The 15540-nt window shown below is 47.5% G+C and overlaps 1 protein-coding gene across 4 annotated transcripts in view; it reads right to left on the reverse strand.

Moving 5' to 3' along the window:
* The window catches only part of tp53bp1 (tumor protein p53 binding protein, 1), a 95823-nt gene extending 81100 nt beyond the window's left edge, over positions 1-14723 (reverse strand). For 2 of the 4 annotated variants that reach the window (XM_070864949.1, XM_070864950.1), the window contains exon 1: positions 12926-12993. The gene's annotated coding sequence lies outside the window, so the exon portion shown is untranslated. Of the gene's footprint in view, positions 1-364; positions 469-12925; positions 12994-14643 lie in introns of those variants that run through there. The other 2 variants (XM_070864952.1, XM_070864951.1) reach the window with 2 other exon arrangements.
* Positions 14724-15540: the final 817 nt, after the last annotated feature.

A 15540-nucleotide genomic window follows, 5' to 3' on the forward strand; every position in this document is an offset into this window, starting at 1 on the left:
CGGAGGGGCAGTGCTGAGGGAGCGCCGCACTGTCGGAGGGGGCAGTGCTGAGGGAGTGCCGCACTGTCGGAGGGGCAGTGCTGAGGGAGTGCCGCACTGTCGGAGGGGCAGTGCTGAGGGAGTGCCGCACTGTCGGAGGGGCAGTGCTGAGGGAGCGCCGCACTGTCGGAGGGGCAGTGCTGAGGGAGCGCCGCACTGTCGGAGGGGCAGTGCTGAGGGAGCGCCGCACTGTCGGAGGGGACATACACATATCTCCATACATTTAGAGATCAGGTTTTGCTCCATTTCTGCCCTGCAGCCGATGGATCTATCTCCCCACCGAGAGCCCGTGGATCCTCCCCCCTCCCCCGGCCGCTGTCGGTACCTGCGCTCCTGTCTCCGGGCGCTCCGGGCTCGGGGTTCGGGGTTCAGGCTCTCGGGGTTCCCCGGTCCCCGGGCCCTCACTGTTTCACCCGGCGGTGCGTCCAACCCCGCCCCCCGCGCCGCGCCGCCCTCTCATAGGCCGACCGACCGGAACTGCGTCACTGATGGACACAAGCCTCCACCAATCACAAGCAGCAGCTGGGCTCCAGGTGAAGGCTGGAGAGCCTCTGCCCCCTCTCCCCCCTTCACCCCCAATTACCCCATACCCCCCTTCACCCCTCCTTGCCCCTAATTACCCCTCGCCCCTAATTATACATTACCCTCTCTCCCCTTCCCCATTACCCCCTCTTCCCCTTTCCCCCTCTCCCCATTATTCCCTCTCTTCCTTTCCCCATTTCCCCCTCTCTCTCTCTCCCCTTCCCCCCTCTCCCCATTACCCCCTCTCCCCCATTACTCCCTCTCTTCCTTTCCCCATTACCCTCTCTCCCCTTCCCCCCTCTACCCTTCCCCATTACCCCCTCTCCCCCATTACTCCCTCTCCCTCTCTTCCTTTCCCCATTACCCTCTCTCCCCTTCCCCCTCTACCCTTCCCCATTACCCCCTCTCCCCATTACCCCCTCTCCCCCATTACCCCCTCTCCCCCATTACCCCCTCTCCCCCATTACTCCCTCTCCCTCATTACTCCCTCTCCCTCTCTTCCTTTCCCCATTACCCTCTCTCCCCTTCCCCCCTCTACCCTTCCCCATTACCCCCTCTCCCCCATTACTCCCTCTCCCTCATTACTCCCTCTCCCTCTCTTCCTTTCCCCATTACCCTCTCTCCCCTTCCCCCCTCTACCCTTCCCCATTACCCCCTCTCCCCCATTACTCCCTCTCCCTCATTACTCCCTCTCCCTCTCTTCCTTTCCCCATTACCCTCTCTCCCCTTCCCCCCTCTACCTTTCCCCATTACCCCCTCTCCCCCATTACTCCCTCTCCCTCTCTTCTTTTCCCCATTACTCCCTCTCTCACCTTCCCCATTACCCTCTTCCTTCTCTCATCTCCCTTACCCTCTTTCCCCTCTCACCTTCCTCTTCCCCTCCCCTATTCCCCCTGCGCACTCGGCCCGACTCTCCCTGGGGGTCAGGGGCTGGTCCTCAGGCACTGGTCACCCTGTGCTACTTTACCCAAGTGACCACTCCTGTGTGAGTGTTGGCAGGCTATTCAGCCATGGGAGGAGGGGCGGAGGGCCTGTTCCTTGGGTATTGGGCAGGATCCACGCATGATGTTTTTTTTCCCTCCCCCTCCCCTCTTCGCCCACGGGTGCTGAGGCCCACTGTGGGATCCCTAACCACTGTCCTGGCTGAAATAAGCTTGATTCCACATCAATCCTGGGCCCTGCTGTTCTGTAATGACTCAGCACCACACTGCTGTGCCCCAGGGTACCACAGCGTATTCTCATCCCCCAATGCAGGTAACAGTCACACAACGTACCATCTGCTAGACCAACACGACTCAATAGCTAACTACAACTTGCATTTATATAGCGCCTTTCATGTAGTACAACAACAACAACAGTTTGTATTTATATAGTGCCTTTAGACGCTTCACAAGAGCATTATAAAACAAAAATTGACACCGAGCCACAGAAGGAGATATTAGGGCAGGTGACCAAAGGCTTGGTCAAAGAGGTAAGTTTTAAGAAGCAAAAAAAAGAGGTAGAGAGCTGGAGAGAGCTTGGGGCCCAGGCAGCTGAAGGCACGGCCACCAATAGTTGAGCGATTAAAGTCGGGATTGCTCAAGAGGCCAAGAGTCCCAAGGCACTTCACAGGAGCGATTATCAAACAAAATTTGACACCGAGCCACATATTAAGACAGGTGGCCATCATCATCATCACAGGCAGTCCCTCGTATTCAAGGAAGACTTGCTTTCAGTATTAAACTGAGTCCTTAGGTGGCTGAACAGTCCAATACGGGAATTACAGTCTCTGTCACAGGTAGGACAGACAGTCGTTGAGGGAAGGGGAGGGTGGGACAGGTTTGCCGCACGCTCTTTCCGCTGCCTGCGCTTGATTTCTGCACGCTCTCGGTGATGAGACTCGAGGTGCTCAGCGCCCTCCCGGAAGCACTTCCTCCACTTAGGGTGGTCTTTGGCCAGGGACTCCCAGGTGTCGGTGGGGATGTTGTGTTTTATCAGGGAGGCTTTATCAGGGAGGCGGCCAAAGGCTTGGTCAGAGGTAGGTCTTAAAGGAGGAACGAGAGAGGCGGAAAGAGAGCTTTGGGCCTAGGCAGCTGAAGACACGGTCGGCAATGGTGGCGTTAGCTGACTTCAGCTGAGGTGGCAGTAGGGAGGCTGAAAATGGCTTCAGAGGAAAAAGTAAACCAGCCACAATCCCCATTCCGACTGATGTACGGTGACCTCTGCTGGCAGTGTGTGTGATAGGAGCAGACCCAACTGTGATCCCCTCCACAGTCAAATAGCCAGCATACACTGCCTAGGTTCACCCATGAAAAATGGCCTGTTGGCTGAGAAACTTTGCCCCACCCCCCCCCCCCCCCCACCCCCGACATTAGTCTACACCCTTTAGGGAGCAGGAAACTTTTAAAGATTAACTTTAAATTCTAAATATGTGAGGTTGGGTCGATTTTATCCTAAACCGCCCACGGCGTCTAAAAACCAGCATCTGACATGAACCCGACCCATTAGGTTAAAATTGGGGCTCAACTTGAAGTAATAGCAATTGAATATTTATTTAAAATCTGCAAGTACTGGTTCGCATGAGTGATGTGACTACCCTGATGTATCTCTTACTACACTTTCAGGGTCACTTCATCCTACGCTATACATGCTTTGGTCGCAATGTCCTACCAACATCGCAAATGCTGAAAGATGTCTCACTTACAGCCCATTTGTTTTCGGAAGATTTTCTGTCACCTGCACTCAGAATGTTTTTAAAAAAAAATTAAATCCTGTATTAACAGAACAATGCTGGCGAAATCAAAGGCTTCAATGACGTACTCCCAGGCAACCAATTACATTTCTTCAACGTCCTGAGAGTTCAAAGCGCAGCACAGATACTCGGAACAAGACAATACTTATCACATCAAAATGCACCCAAGTACTCCGGCTAATGAATTGCTCTTGGAGTGTGGTGACTGATGTAGGCAAATGTGACAGATATTCAGCAACAGCAGCATCACCCACACTCAACAGAAATAGGAGCAGGAGTCAGTCCTTTGGCCCCTCGAGCCTGCTCCGCCATTCAATAAGAGCATGGCTGATCTTCTACCTCAACTCCATCTTCTCGCAGTAACCCATATCACTTGATTTCCTTAATATCCAACAATATACCTTGAATATATTATATTCAGTGCTCAGGTCTCCCACTTGAATTTAATAGGTACTTGGCAGATCCACCAGCCTGTACTAGAAGAAACTTCCTCTGATGTTTCTCGAAATTCAGAAGAAAAGGATTTCATCAAACTCATTGGAATCAGACCTGTGTCACCAGGGGTGTTGAGGACAATGGTATCGTCCAGTTCCACTATGATACTTGTCATTTTGGTATTTGCCAATAAGGATACATAAGAATTAGAAGCAGGAGTCGGCCATTCGGCCCCTTGAGCCTGCTCCGCCATTCAATGAGATCACGGCTGATCTTCGACCTCAACTCCACATTCCCGCCCGATCCCCATATCCTGAGATTCCCTGAGATTCCCCCACAAATCTATCGACCTCAGCCTTGAATATACTCAACGACTGAGCCTCCACAGCCCTCTGGGGCAGAGAATTCCAAAGATTCACCCCCCTCCGAGTGACCCGTTTAATTGTTTGGATGTCGGTGACCAGGATGCCAGAGTAAAGTAATGTGGTGCATATGGTCTTTAACGCCCAACCGCACAGGCAGGCAGGGAGCTCAGTTTAACATTCCACCCAAGGGCAGGGCCTCCAACAGAGCGGCACTCCTTCAGCACTGCACTGGAGTCCCACTATAGGCCCAAACCCACAGTTTTCTCATCAAGAGGGGTACCGACTAAGTCAAACTGACATATGTGCCCTTATAGTGGTGATTCTAAACCTTCTCCCAATCACTTTAAATCTATGCCCCCTGGTTGTTGAACCCCTCTGCCAAGGGGAACAGGTCCTTCCTATCCACTCTATCTAGGCCCATCATCATTTTATACACCTCAATAAGGTCTCCCCTCAGCCCCCTCTGTTCCAAAGAAAACAACCCCAACCTATCCAATCTTTCCTCATAGCTAAAATTCTTCAGTCCTAGCAACATAAGAACGTAAGAAATATTAGCAGTTGGCCATTCAGCCCCTCGAGCCTGCTCCGCCATTCAATAAGATCATGGTTGATCATTTTTGCAACTTCAGTACCCCATTTCTGCTTTCTCTCCATACCCCTTGATCCCTTTAGCCGTAAGGATCATATCTAACTCCCTTTTGAATATATCTAACGAACTGACCTCAACAACTTTCTGTGGTAGAGAATTCCACAGGTTCACAATTCTCTGAGTGAAAAAGTTTCTCCTCATCTCGGTCCTAAATGGCTTACCCCTTATCCTTAGACTGTGACCCCTGGTTCTGGACTTCCTCAATATCGGGAACATTCTTCCTGCATCTAACCTGTCCAGTCCCGTCAGAATGTTATATGTTTCTATGAGATCCCCTCTCATTCTTCTAAATTCCAGTGAATATAAGCCTAGTCGATCCAGTCTTTCTTCATATGTCAGTCCTGCCATCCTGGGCATCAGTCTGGCGAACCTTCGCTGAACTCCCTCAATAGCAAGAGTGTCCTTCCTCAGATTAGGAGACCAAAACTGTACACAATATTCAAGGTGTGGCCTCACCAAGGCCCTGTACAAACTCCCTGCTCCTATACTTAAATCCTCTCACTGTGAAGGCCAACATACCATTTGCCTTCTTCACCGCCTGCTGTACCTGCATGCCAACTTTCAATGACTGATGTACCATGACACCCAAGTCTCGTTGCACCTCCCCTTTTCCTAATCTGTCACCATTCAGATAATATTCTGCCTCCCTGTTTTTGCCACCTAAGTGGATAACCTCACATTTATCTACATTAGACTGCATCTGCCATGCATTTGCCCACTCACCTAACCTGTCCAAATCACTCTGCAGCCTCTCAGCATCCTCCTCACAGCTCACACCGCCATCCAGTTTAGTGTCATCTGCAAACTTGGAGATAGTACATTCAATTCCTTCGTCCAAATCATTAATATATATTGTAAATAGCTGGGGTCCCAGCACTGAACCTTGCGGTACCCCACTAGTCACTGCCTGCCATTCTGAAAAGGACCCGTTTATTCCTACTCTTTGTTTCCTGTCTGTCAACCAGTTCTCTATCCACGTCAATACATTACCCCCAATACCATGTGCTTTAATTCTGCACACTAATCTCTTGTGTGGGACCTTGTCAAAAGCCTTTTGAAAATCCAAATACACCACATCCACTGGTCCTCCCTTGTCCACTCTACTAGTTACATCCTCAAAAAATTCTAGAAGATTGATCAAGCATGATTTCCCTTTCATAAATCCATGCTGACTTGGACCGATCCTGTCACTGCTTTCCAAATGTGCTGCTATTATATCTTTAATAATTGATTCCAACATTTTCCCCACTATCGATGTCAGGCTAACCGGTCTATAATTCCCTGTTTTCTCTCTCCCTCCTTTTTAAAAAAGTGCTGTTACATTAGCTATCCTCCAATCCATAGGAACTAATCCAGAGTCTATAGAATGTTGAAAAATGACCACCAATGCATCCACTATTTCTAGGGCCACTTCCTTAAGTACTCTGGGATTCAGACTATCAGGCCCTGGGGATATATCGGCCTTCAATCCCATCAATTTTCCGAACACAATTTCCTGACTAATAAGGATTTTCTTCAGTTCCTCCTTCTCGCTAGACCCTAGTATTTCTGGAAGGTTATTTGTGTCTTCCTTCGTGAAGTCAGAACCAAAGTATTTGTTCAATTGGTCTGCCATTTCTTTGTTCCCCATTATAAATTCACCTGATTCTGACTGCAAGGGACCTACATTTGTCTTCACTAATGTTTTTCTCTTCACATATCTATAGAAGCTTTTGCAGTCAGTTTTTATGTTCCCTGCAAGCTTCCTCTCGTACTCTATTTTCCCCCTCCTAATTAAACCCTTTGTCCTCCTCTGCTGAATTCTAAATTTCTCCCAGTCCTCAGGTTTGCTGCTTTTTCTGGCCAATTTATATGCCTCTTCCTTGGATTTAACACTATCCCTAATTTCCCTTGTTAGCCGCGGTTGAGATACCTTCCCTGTTTTATTTTTACACCAGAAGGGATGTACAATTGTTGAAGTTCATCCATGTGATCTTTAAATGTTTGCCATTGCCTATCCATCGTCAACCCTTTAAGTATCATTCACCAGTCTATCCTAGCCAATTCACGCCTCATAGCATCAAAGTTACCTTTCTTTAAGTTCAGGACTCTAGTCTCTAAATTAACCGTGTCACTTTCCATCTTAATGAAGAATTCTACCATGTTATGGTCACTCTTCCCCAAGGGACCTCACACAACAAGATTGCTAATTAATCCTCTCTCGTTACACAACACCCAGTCTAGGATGGCCAGCTCTCTAGTTGGTTCCTCGACATATTGGTCTAGAAAACCATCCCTTATACACTCCAGGAAATCCTCCTCCACCGTATTGCTACCAGTTTGGTTAGCCCAATCTATATGCAAATTAAAGTCACCCATGATAACTGCTGTACCTTTATTGCATGCATCCCTAATTTCCTGTTTGATACCATCCCCAACCTCACTACTACTGTTTGGTGGTCTGTACACAACTCCCACCAGCGTTTTCTGTCCTTTGGTGTTCCGCAGCTCTACCCATACAGATTCCACATCATTCTAACTAATGTCCTTCCTTACTATTGCATTAATCTTCTCTTTAACCAGCAATGCTACCCCACCTCCTTTTCCTTTCTGTCTATCCTTCCTGAATATTGAATACCCCTGGATGTTGAGTTCCCAGCCTTGGTCACCCTGGAGCCATGTCTCCGTAATCCCAATTGCATCATATCCATTAACAGCTATCTGCACAGTGAATTCATCCACCTTATTACGAATGCTCGTCGCATTGAGACACAGAGCCTTCAGGCTGTTTTAATAACACTCTTTGTACTTTTAGAATTATGTTGTAATGTGGCCCTTTTTTGATTTTTGCCCTTGATTTCTCTGCCCTCCACTTTACTTATCTCCTTTCTACCTTTTGCTTCTGCCCCCATTTTACTTCTCTCTGTCTCCCTGCATAGATTCTCATCCCCCTGCCATATTAGTTTAACCCCCCCCCCCAACAGCACTAGCAAACACTCCCCCTAGGACATTGGTTCCGGTCCTGCCCAGGTGCAGACCATCCGGTTTATACTGGTTCCACCTCCCCCAGAGCCGGTTCCAATGTCCCAGGAATTTAAATCCCTCCCTCTTGCACCATTCCTCAAGCCATGTATTCATCTTAACTATCCTGTTATTTCTACTCTGACTAGCACGTGGCACTGGCAGCAATCCTGAATTTACTACCTTTGAGGGCTAGAGAAGGTTAGAGAGATAGGGAGGGGATGAGGCCATGGATTCAAAATGGTTGCTTTGAAAACCCTATCACCACCTTAACACGTGGTGTCATCGTGCGTTTATACATCAGATGTCTTCACTTTATTTACCTGGCATCGCACATTGTTCTCTGGAGTGTTCTGTGGGTGGTCCTGGGACCTAAACATCTCCAGAAAGTCCATCGATGTTTCTCAATGATCAGCCGTCTGGTGATAATGTCAGCTCCGCCTTCCCACCCACTTCACTGACACCTACGTTCTCAGTTTATGATTTCCCTTATGCCATGAATCCAACCAGTAAACACCAATCTTCATCTTTCATGGCTCCAGTCTTGTTCCTTCCTCATCGAGTTTTTGTCCTCGGTGCCTCCTCTGATCCCAAATGCAACTCCCACATCTCCTCCATCGCTAAAACTGCCCCCATGAAGTTTAGTTTCCTCTCCTGTGCCAAACACTTCTTTCCCCTCAACAGCTTTTAACGCTCTATAAAGCCCAAACCTACCCAAGAGCTAAAGACTTAGGAAGCTCGTCTGACACCCCTCTCACATCTGAGAACATAAGAACATAAGAAATAGGAGCAGGAGTCGGCCATTCGGCCCCTCGAGCCTGTGCCGCCATTCAATAAGATCATGGCTGATCTGATCTTGGCCTCAACCCCACTTCCCTGCCCGCTTCCCATAACCTTTGACTCCCTTATCGTTCAAAAATCTGTCTATCTCCAACTTAAATATATTCAATGACCCAGCCTCCACAGCTCTCTGGGGCAGAGAATTCCACAGGTTCACGACCCTCTGAGAGAACAAATTCCTCCTCATTTCTGTTTTAAACGGGCGACCCCTTATTCTGAGACTATTTTATTCTCCATTCCCCTTGCGATAAAGGCCAGCATTCCATTTGCATTCCTGATTACTGCATGCTAACTTTTTGTGTTTTATGTACAAGGACCCCCAGATCCCTCTGTACCTCAGCATTTTGTAATCTCTCCCTATTTAAATAATAATTTGCTTTTATATTTTTCCTGCCAAAGTGGATAACCTCACATTTTCCCACATTATACTCCATCTGCCAAATGTTTGCCCACTCACTTAACCTGTCTATATCCCTTTGCAAATCCATTTGCGTCCTCCTCACAATGTGCTGAAAAAACTCATCACTTAGCCGATCCTCTCTCACCTCCAGCCTCCAAACTCTTATCCCCTTCATAATTTTTCTTCTCTGTCTCTGTTTTGCATATGCAACTATATTAGTGTTCCTCTCAACCATTTAGGACTGAGATGAGGAGGAATTTCTTCACTCAGAGGGTGGTGAATCTTTCGAATTCTCTGCCCCAGAGGGCTGTGGATGCTGAGTCGTTGGGCAAATTCAAGGCTGAGATCGATAGATTTTTGGGCTCGTGGGGAAATCAAGGATATGGGGATTGGGCGGGAAAGTGGAGTTGAGGTCGAAGATCAGCCATGATCTTATTGAATGGCGGAGCAGGCTCGAGGGGCCGAATGGCCGACTCCTGCTCCCAATTTGTATGTTCTCTTAAGTTCTTAATGTTACCTGCTAAACTACCATTCTACCTGCTCTTCCTTCTCTTGAAATCATCACAGGCCAAGTGAATATGCAGTGCATCATTTACTCTAAGTCACTCTTTCCCCAGACCTCAGGCCTATGGAACTCCTCACCTCCCTCAGTCTGCCTTTCCTCCCACAATCTTCAGGCTTTCAAAACCCAAGTTTGATATCAAGATAATCACTCCTTCTTAATTTATCTCATCTCCACCACTCTCTTCAACCTCTACGGTTTCCTGCACTATGGACTTGGATCCTCACCTCTGATCCTCAATTTAATAACTTTTTTCTCAATATTCGTTGTGGGATGTGGGCATCGCTGGCAAGGCCGGCATTTATCGCCCATCCCTAATTGCCCCTTGAGAAGGTGGTGGTGAGCCGCTTTCTTGAACTGCTGCAGTCCGTGTGGTGAAGGTGCTCCCACAGTGCTGTTAGGGAGTTCCAGGATTTTGACCCAGCGACGATGAAGGAACGGCCGATATATTTCCATGTCGGGATGGTGTGTGACTGGGAGGGGAACGTGGAGGTGGTGGTGTTCCCATGCACCTGCTGCCCTTGTCCTTCTAGGCGGTAGAGGTCGCGGGTTTGGGAGGTGCTGCCGAAGAAGCCTTGGCGAGTTGCTGCAGTGCGTCTTGTAGATGGTGCACACTGCAGCCAGGGGGCGCCGGTGGTGGAGGGAGTGAATGTTGAAGGTGATGGGTAGCGTGCCGATCAAGCGGGTTGCTTTGTCCAGGATGGTGTCGAGCTTCTTGAGTGTTGAGAGAGATCATTTGGGAGGCCCATAGAGCTGGTTAGAGTTGAGCATTTAACTGCTTCATCCACTGTGTTACCCAGAGTTCTCGTTGGCGATGTAGAATACAATAGCAACAGGAGGCATCAACTCCTCCCACAATCTTACCCAGACCCAGCACTGAATTACACTGGAGCATGGTTCAACAGGGATTAGCCATCCTTTGATACATCATTCAAGTGACCGCAGTAGACAGAGAGTGAACACATTGGGGACATCATAGTCAATCCTGCTCTCATGTGATCACTTTCTTGCAGGACCTTCGAGCATCAACCAAAAAGAGGAGGAGGGGTCAGAATCAGCCCGTGTTCCTGCTCAGAAATACTGGGTTAAATTGTTTTCTTCCTCCTGCCCCAGGGATTGAATCTGCAACACCCAAATCCAAATCTCTCAGAAGCACACACAGGATTAGAAGCATAGAAATTTACAGCGCAGAAGGGGGCCATTTCAGCCCATCGTGTCCACACCAGCCGACAAAGAGCCGCACGGCCCTCGGTCAGCACAGAATCAGGCCATTGGGCCCAACCAGTCCATGCTGGCGTTTATGCTCCACTCGAGCCTCCTCCCGTCTTTCCTCATCTAAATCTATCAGCGTAACCCTCTATTCCCTTCTCCCCCATACGCTTGTCCAGCCTCCCCTTAAGTGCACCGATACTATTCGCCTCAACCCCTCCCTGTGGCAGCGAGTTCCACATTCTCACCACTCTCTGGGTAAAGAAGTTTCTTCTGAATTCCCCATTGGGTTTCTTGGTGACGATCTTATATTGATGGCCTCTAGTTCTGCTCTTCCCCACAAGGGGAAACACTCTCTCTGTATCCACGCTATCAAAACCTTTCATCATTTTAAAGACCTCTATCAGGTCTCTCTCAGCCTTCTATTTTCAAGCCTGTTCATCCTTTCCTGATAGGTATACCCTCGCATTTCTGGTATCACCCTTGTAAATCTTCTCGTCACCCTCTCCAGTGCCTCTATGTCCTTTTTATAATATGGTGACCAGAACTGTACGCAGTATCTTGTCGTCTAACCAAGGATCGATACAGGTTTAGCATAATTTCCCTACTCTTTTAGCTACGAAGTTACCATTGAGGCAGACCGAGAGTCTTATCTTCCTGTTATAAGAACATAAGAGTTAGGAGCAGGAGTCGACCATTCAGCCCCTCGAGCCTGCTCTGCCATTTAATGAGATCATGGCTGATCTTCGACCTCAACTCCACTTTTATGCACTGTCCCCATATCCCTCGGTTTCCTTAATATCCAAAAATCTATCGGTCTCTGTCTTGAATATACTCAAAGACTGAGCCTCCACAGCCCTCTGGGGCAGAGAATTCCAAAGATTCACCACTCTCTGAGTGAAGAGGCTTCTCCTCATCTCAGTCCTAAATGGCTGACCCCTTATCCTGAGTCTGTGACCCCTGGTTCTAGACTCCCCAGCCCGGGGGAAACATCCTCCCTGCATCTACCCTGTCAATCCCTGTAAGAATTTTGTATGTTTCAGTGAGATCACCTCTCATTCTTCTAAACTCTAGAGAATATAGGCCTAGTCTACTCAATTTCTCTCATAGGACAATCCCCCAATCCCAGGAATCAGTCTGGTGAACCTTTGTTGTACTCCCTCTATGGCAAGTATATTCTTCCTTAGGTAAGGAGACCAAAACTGTGCACAATACTCCAGGTGCGGTCTTACCAGGGCCCTGTATAATTACAGTAAGACATAAGAACATAAGAAATAGGAGCAGGAGTAGGCCATACGGCCCCTCGAGCCTGCTCCGCCATTTAATACAATCATGGCTGATCCGATCATGGACTCAGGTCGACTTCCCTGCCCGCTCCCCATAACCCCTTATTTCCTTATCGGTTAAGAAACTGTCTATCGCTGTCTTAAATTTATTCAATGTCCCAGCTTCCACAGCTCTCTGAGGCAGCGAATTCCACAGATTTACAACTCTCTGACTGAAGAAATTCCTCCTCATCTCAGTTTTAAATGGGCGGCCCCTTATTCTAAGATTATGCCCCAGTTCTAGTCTCTCCTATCAGTGGAAACATCCTCTCAGCATCCACCTTGTCAAGCCCCCTCATAATCTTATACGTTTCGATAAGGTCACCTCTCATTCTTCTGAATTCCAAAGAGTAGAGGCCCAACCTACTCAACCTTTCCTCATAAGTCAACCCCCTCATCTCCGGAATCAACCTTGTGAACTGCCTCCTAAACAAGTATGTCCTTTCTTAAATATGGAAACCAAAACTTCACGCAGTATTCCAGGTGCGGCCTCACCAATACCCTGTACAACTGTAGCAAGACTTCCCTGCTTTTATACTCCATCCCCTTTACAATAAAGGCCAAGATACCATTGGCCTTCCTGATCACTTGCTGTAAACATAGAAACATAGAGTAGGCTATTCGGCCCTTCGAGCCTGCACCACCTGCATACTATCCTTTTGTGCTTCATGCACAAGTACCCCCAGGTCCTGTTGTACTGCGGCACTTTGCAATCTTTCTCCATTTAAATAATAACTTGCTCTTTGATTTTTTTTCTGCCAAAGTGCATGACCTCACACTTTCCAACATTATACTACATCTTTACTCTTATACTCAAATCCTTTTGTAATAAAGGCGAATATACATACCATTTGCTTTCTTAATGTCTTGAGAACGTAGACAGTCAATTATTGAAACAGGGTGGCACTTTTGAAACCTTGAAATTAAAAGGATTTTTTTTTAGCTGTAATGAAGAGTCCCCAAATTAAAGTTCAACGTGAGAGGAGAGTTTCAGATTTAAACCACATTACTCATTATAAATTCTGTTGAAATAGCAATGCACTTGAGATATGTTTACATTTTTAGATTGGCAGTGTCACTGCTGAACAGTGGATATTGGTCACCGATCGGCCTTTGGCTTCAACCCGTCTGTGCCCAGCACGGACCGAACAGAAGCACAGCAGATCCATCCCAACCCCTGGGTGGCCTTGATCTCGGGCGGGACGACGGCATTTAGCCTCAGCACCCCTGAATTTAGAGAGGGCGGAGGCCCCCTGCCGCAATGTGTGGGTGTCTGGAGTGCAATTGGTGCTTGACTGCGCCCCCTCCCAAGGTTGAATAGCTTGCCAATAATTTGCTTGCTGGGCATGCGCACTGGCAGTACCGGAAGGCTGTCCTTGAAACTAAATCCCAGACAATGAGTCAGCACCTCGAGGAGACTGAGAGAGGAAACAAGCACGGCTCTGGCTTGGGATTAGATTTGCCTCATTCCCCCCCCCCCCCCCCCCCCCCCGCCGCCAAAATCTGCTGAACACGTCTTCAGTACGCTTGGTAAACGAAGACAAGGTTTAAACACGAAAGGAGAAATGACCCTCCTTTTTTAATCCAGATCTGCCTTGTATCTATCCCTTTAAAATTTCGACCCAGTGGCCCATTTCGCTCAGGGCTCGAATGACCAGATGCCTCCTGAATGCAGCTACATGTCTTGCCCTATTGACAACAAAAGCTGCTGGTGTTATGACTGCACTGTAACATCTAGGTGGGTCAGAAGCCCTTGTAAAGCAACGACTTGTACCCCCACCCAAATCTGGTGACAGGCACTCAACTGATCACAGAATACCTTTTCACTATGGTGGGTGGGGAGATACAGGTTGCAAGACCAATTGATTTTGGTCACTGATACGCCTTATTTAGAGAAGATAATGAAAGCACACACTGCTCTCATCCGAGATCTTAAACATACATATATATATATACACAAACTGCATTATAAAATTAGCAGCCCCCTTTTCTCAAACAGCAAAGCTCTCCGTAAAATTCAGCTCTGTTGCCATCCCATTCATTTATAAACGAGATTTAGCAAATAATCACTGATATTTTTTTTAAAACCTTGTTCGTTGCTGCAACTGAGTCGCGTTTTTTAATGCTGCACATCTGTCCTGCTCTGTTACATTTCCAGATGCGTGCATTTTTCCAACATCTCCTCAAACTGCAAGAAAAAAAATGCAAGGTCGATTTTGCACTCAACATAATTGTAGGGTGATTTACTCGGCGTTGCATTTAAATTCTATATTTCAGACACCAAATATGCAAAGTATATATACATATACTCGTAAATTGCAGACCAACAGCTGAAAAAAAAACACAGTTGCAATGAAGGGACTGCGTAGCGAGAAACCAGGCATGTTTTTAACATATAATTCCACTGGCGTTTTAATGGTTCATATCTTGCTTGCAATTATTAAGATTAAGCTGCTGCAAATAAAATACCTTTTTTTAACAAAAGTGCAATGCAAAATAAAAGCGTATTTTTTTTTTTAGCTAAGATGCATGCATAAAAGGGATGTAAATGCAGCTTTTTGTTTACCTGTTTGATGTGAGGCTGGGGTGATTGAAAATCAGATGAATTTCGCTGCAGTCCTTCCCCGGCTCACCGCCTGCCGTGGCGGCGCTGCGCCAGCGGGGGCGCTGCAGGACAGCCTCTCCTGGACACCCAACAAGGGTGTGGAGTCAAACAGGCATATTATAGAAACATAGAAACATAGAAAATCTATCTATGTTGCATATAAACATGCATAAACCCAATGTAGACGTTGCAAAGACAAGGTCAGAGCTCTGGTATGAGCAATCTGCTGCCTGAAAAAAGTTCACCAGGTTAGATTCTTGACCTGAAGGGGTTGTCATTTGAAGAAAGATTGAGCAGGTTGGTGCTGCACTCATTGGAGTTTAGAAGGATGAGAGGTGATCTTACTGAAACGTGTAAGATTCTGAGGGGGTTTGACAGAGAGGATGTTTCCCCTCTTGGGGGAATCTAGAACGAGGGGGGGGGGCATAGTCTCAGAATAAGGGGTCGCCCGTTTAAAATGGAGATGAGGAGGAATTTCTTCTCTCAGAGGGTTGTGAATCTTTGGAATTCTCTGCCCCAGAGAGCTGTGGAGGCTGGGTCATTGAATATATTTAAGGCGGAGATAGACAGATTTTTGAACGATAAGGGAGTGAAGGGTTATGGGGAGTGGGCAGGGAAGTGGAGCTGAGGCCAAGATCAGATCAGCCATGATCTTATTGAATGGCGGAGCAGGCTCGAGGGGCCGAATGGCCGACTCCTGCTCCTATTTCTTATGTCAGAACATAAGAATTAGGAGCAATGAGATCATGGCTGATCTTCTACCTCAACTCCACTTTCTCGCCCGATCCCCATATCCCTTGATTCCCTTAATATCCAAAAATCTATCGATCTCTGTCTTGAATATACTCAAAGACTGAG

This window comes from Pristiophorus japonicus, chromosome 21 (genome assembly GCF_044704955.1).
Source record: "Pristiophorus japonicus isolate sPriJap1 chromosome 21, sPriJap1.hap1, whole genome shotgun sequence".
Classification (NCBI taxonomy): Eukaryota; Metazoa; Chordata; class Chondrichthyes; family Pristiophoridae; genus Pristiophorus; species Pristiophorus japonicus.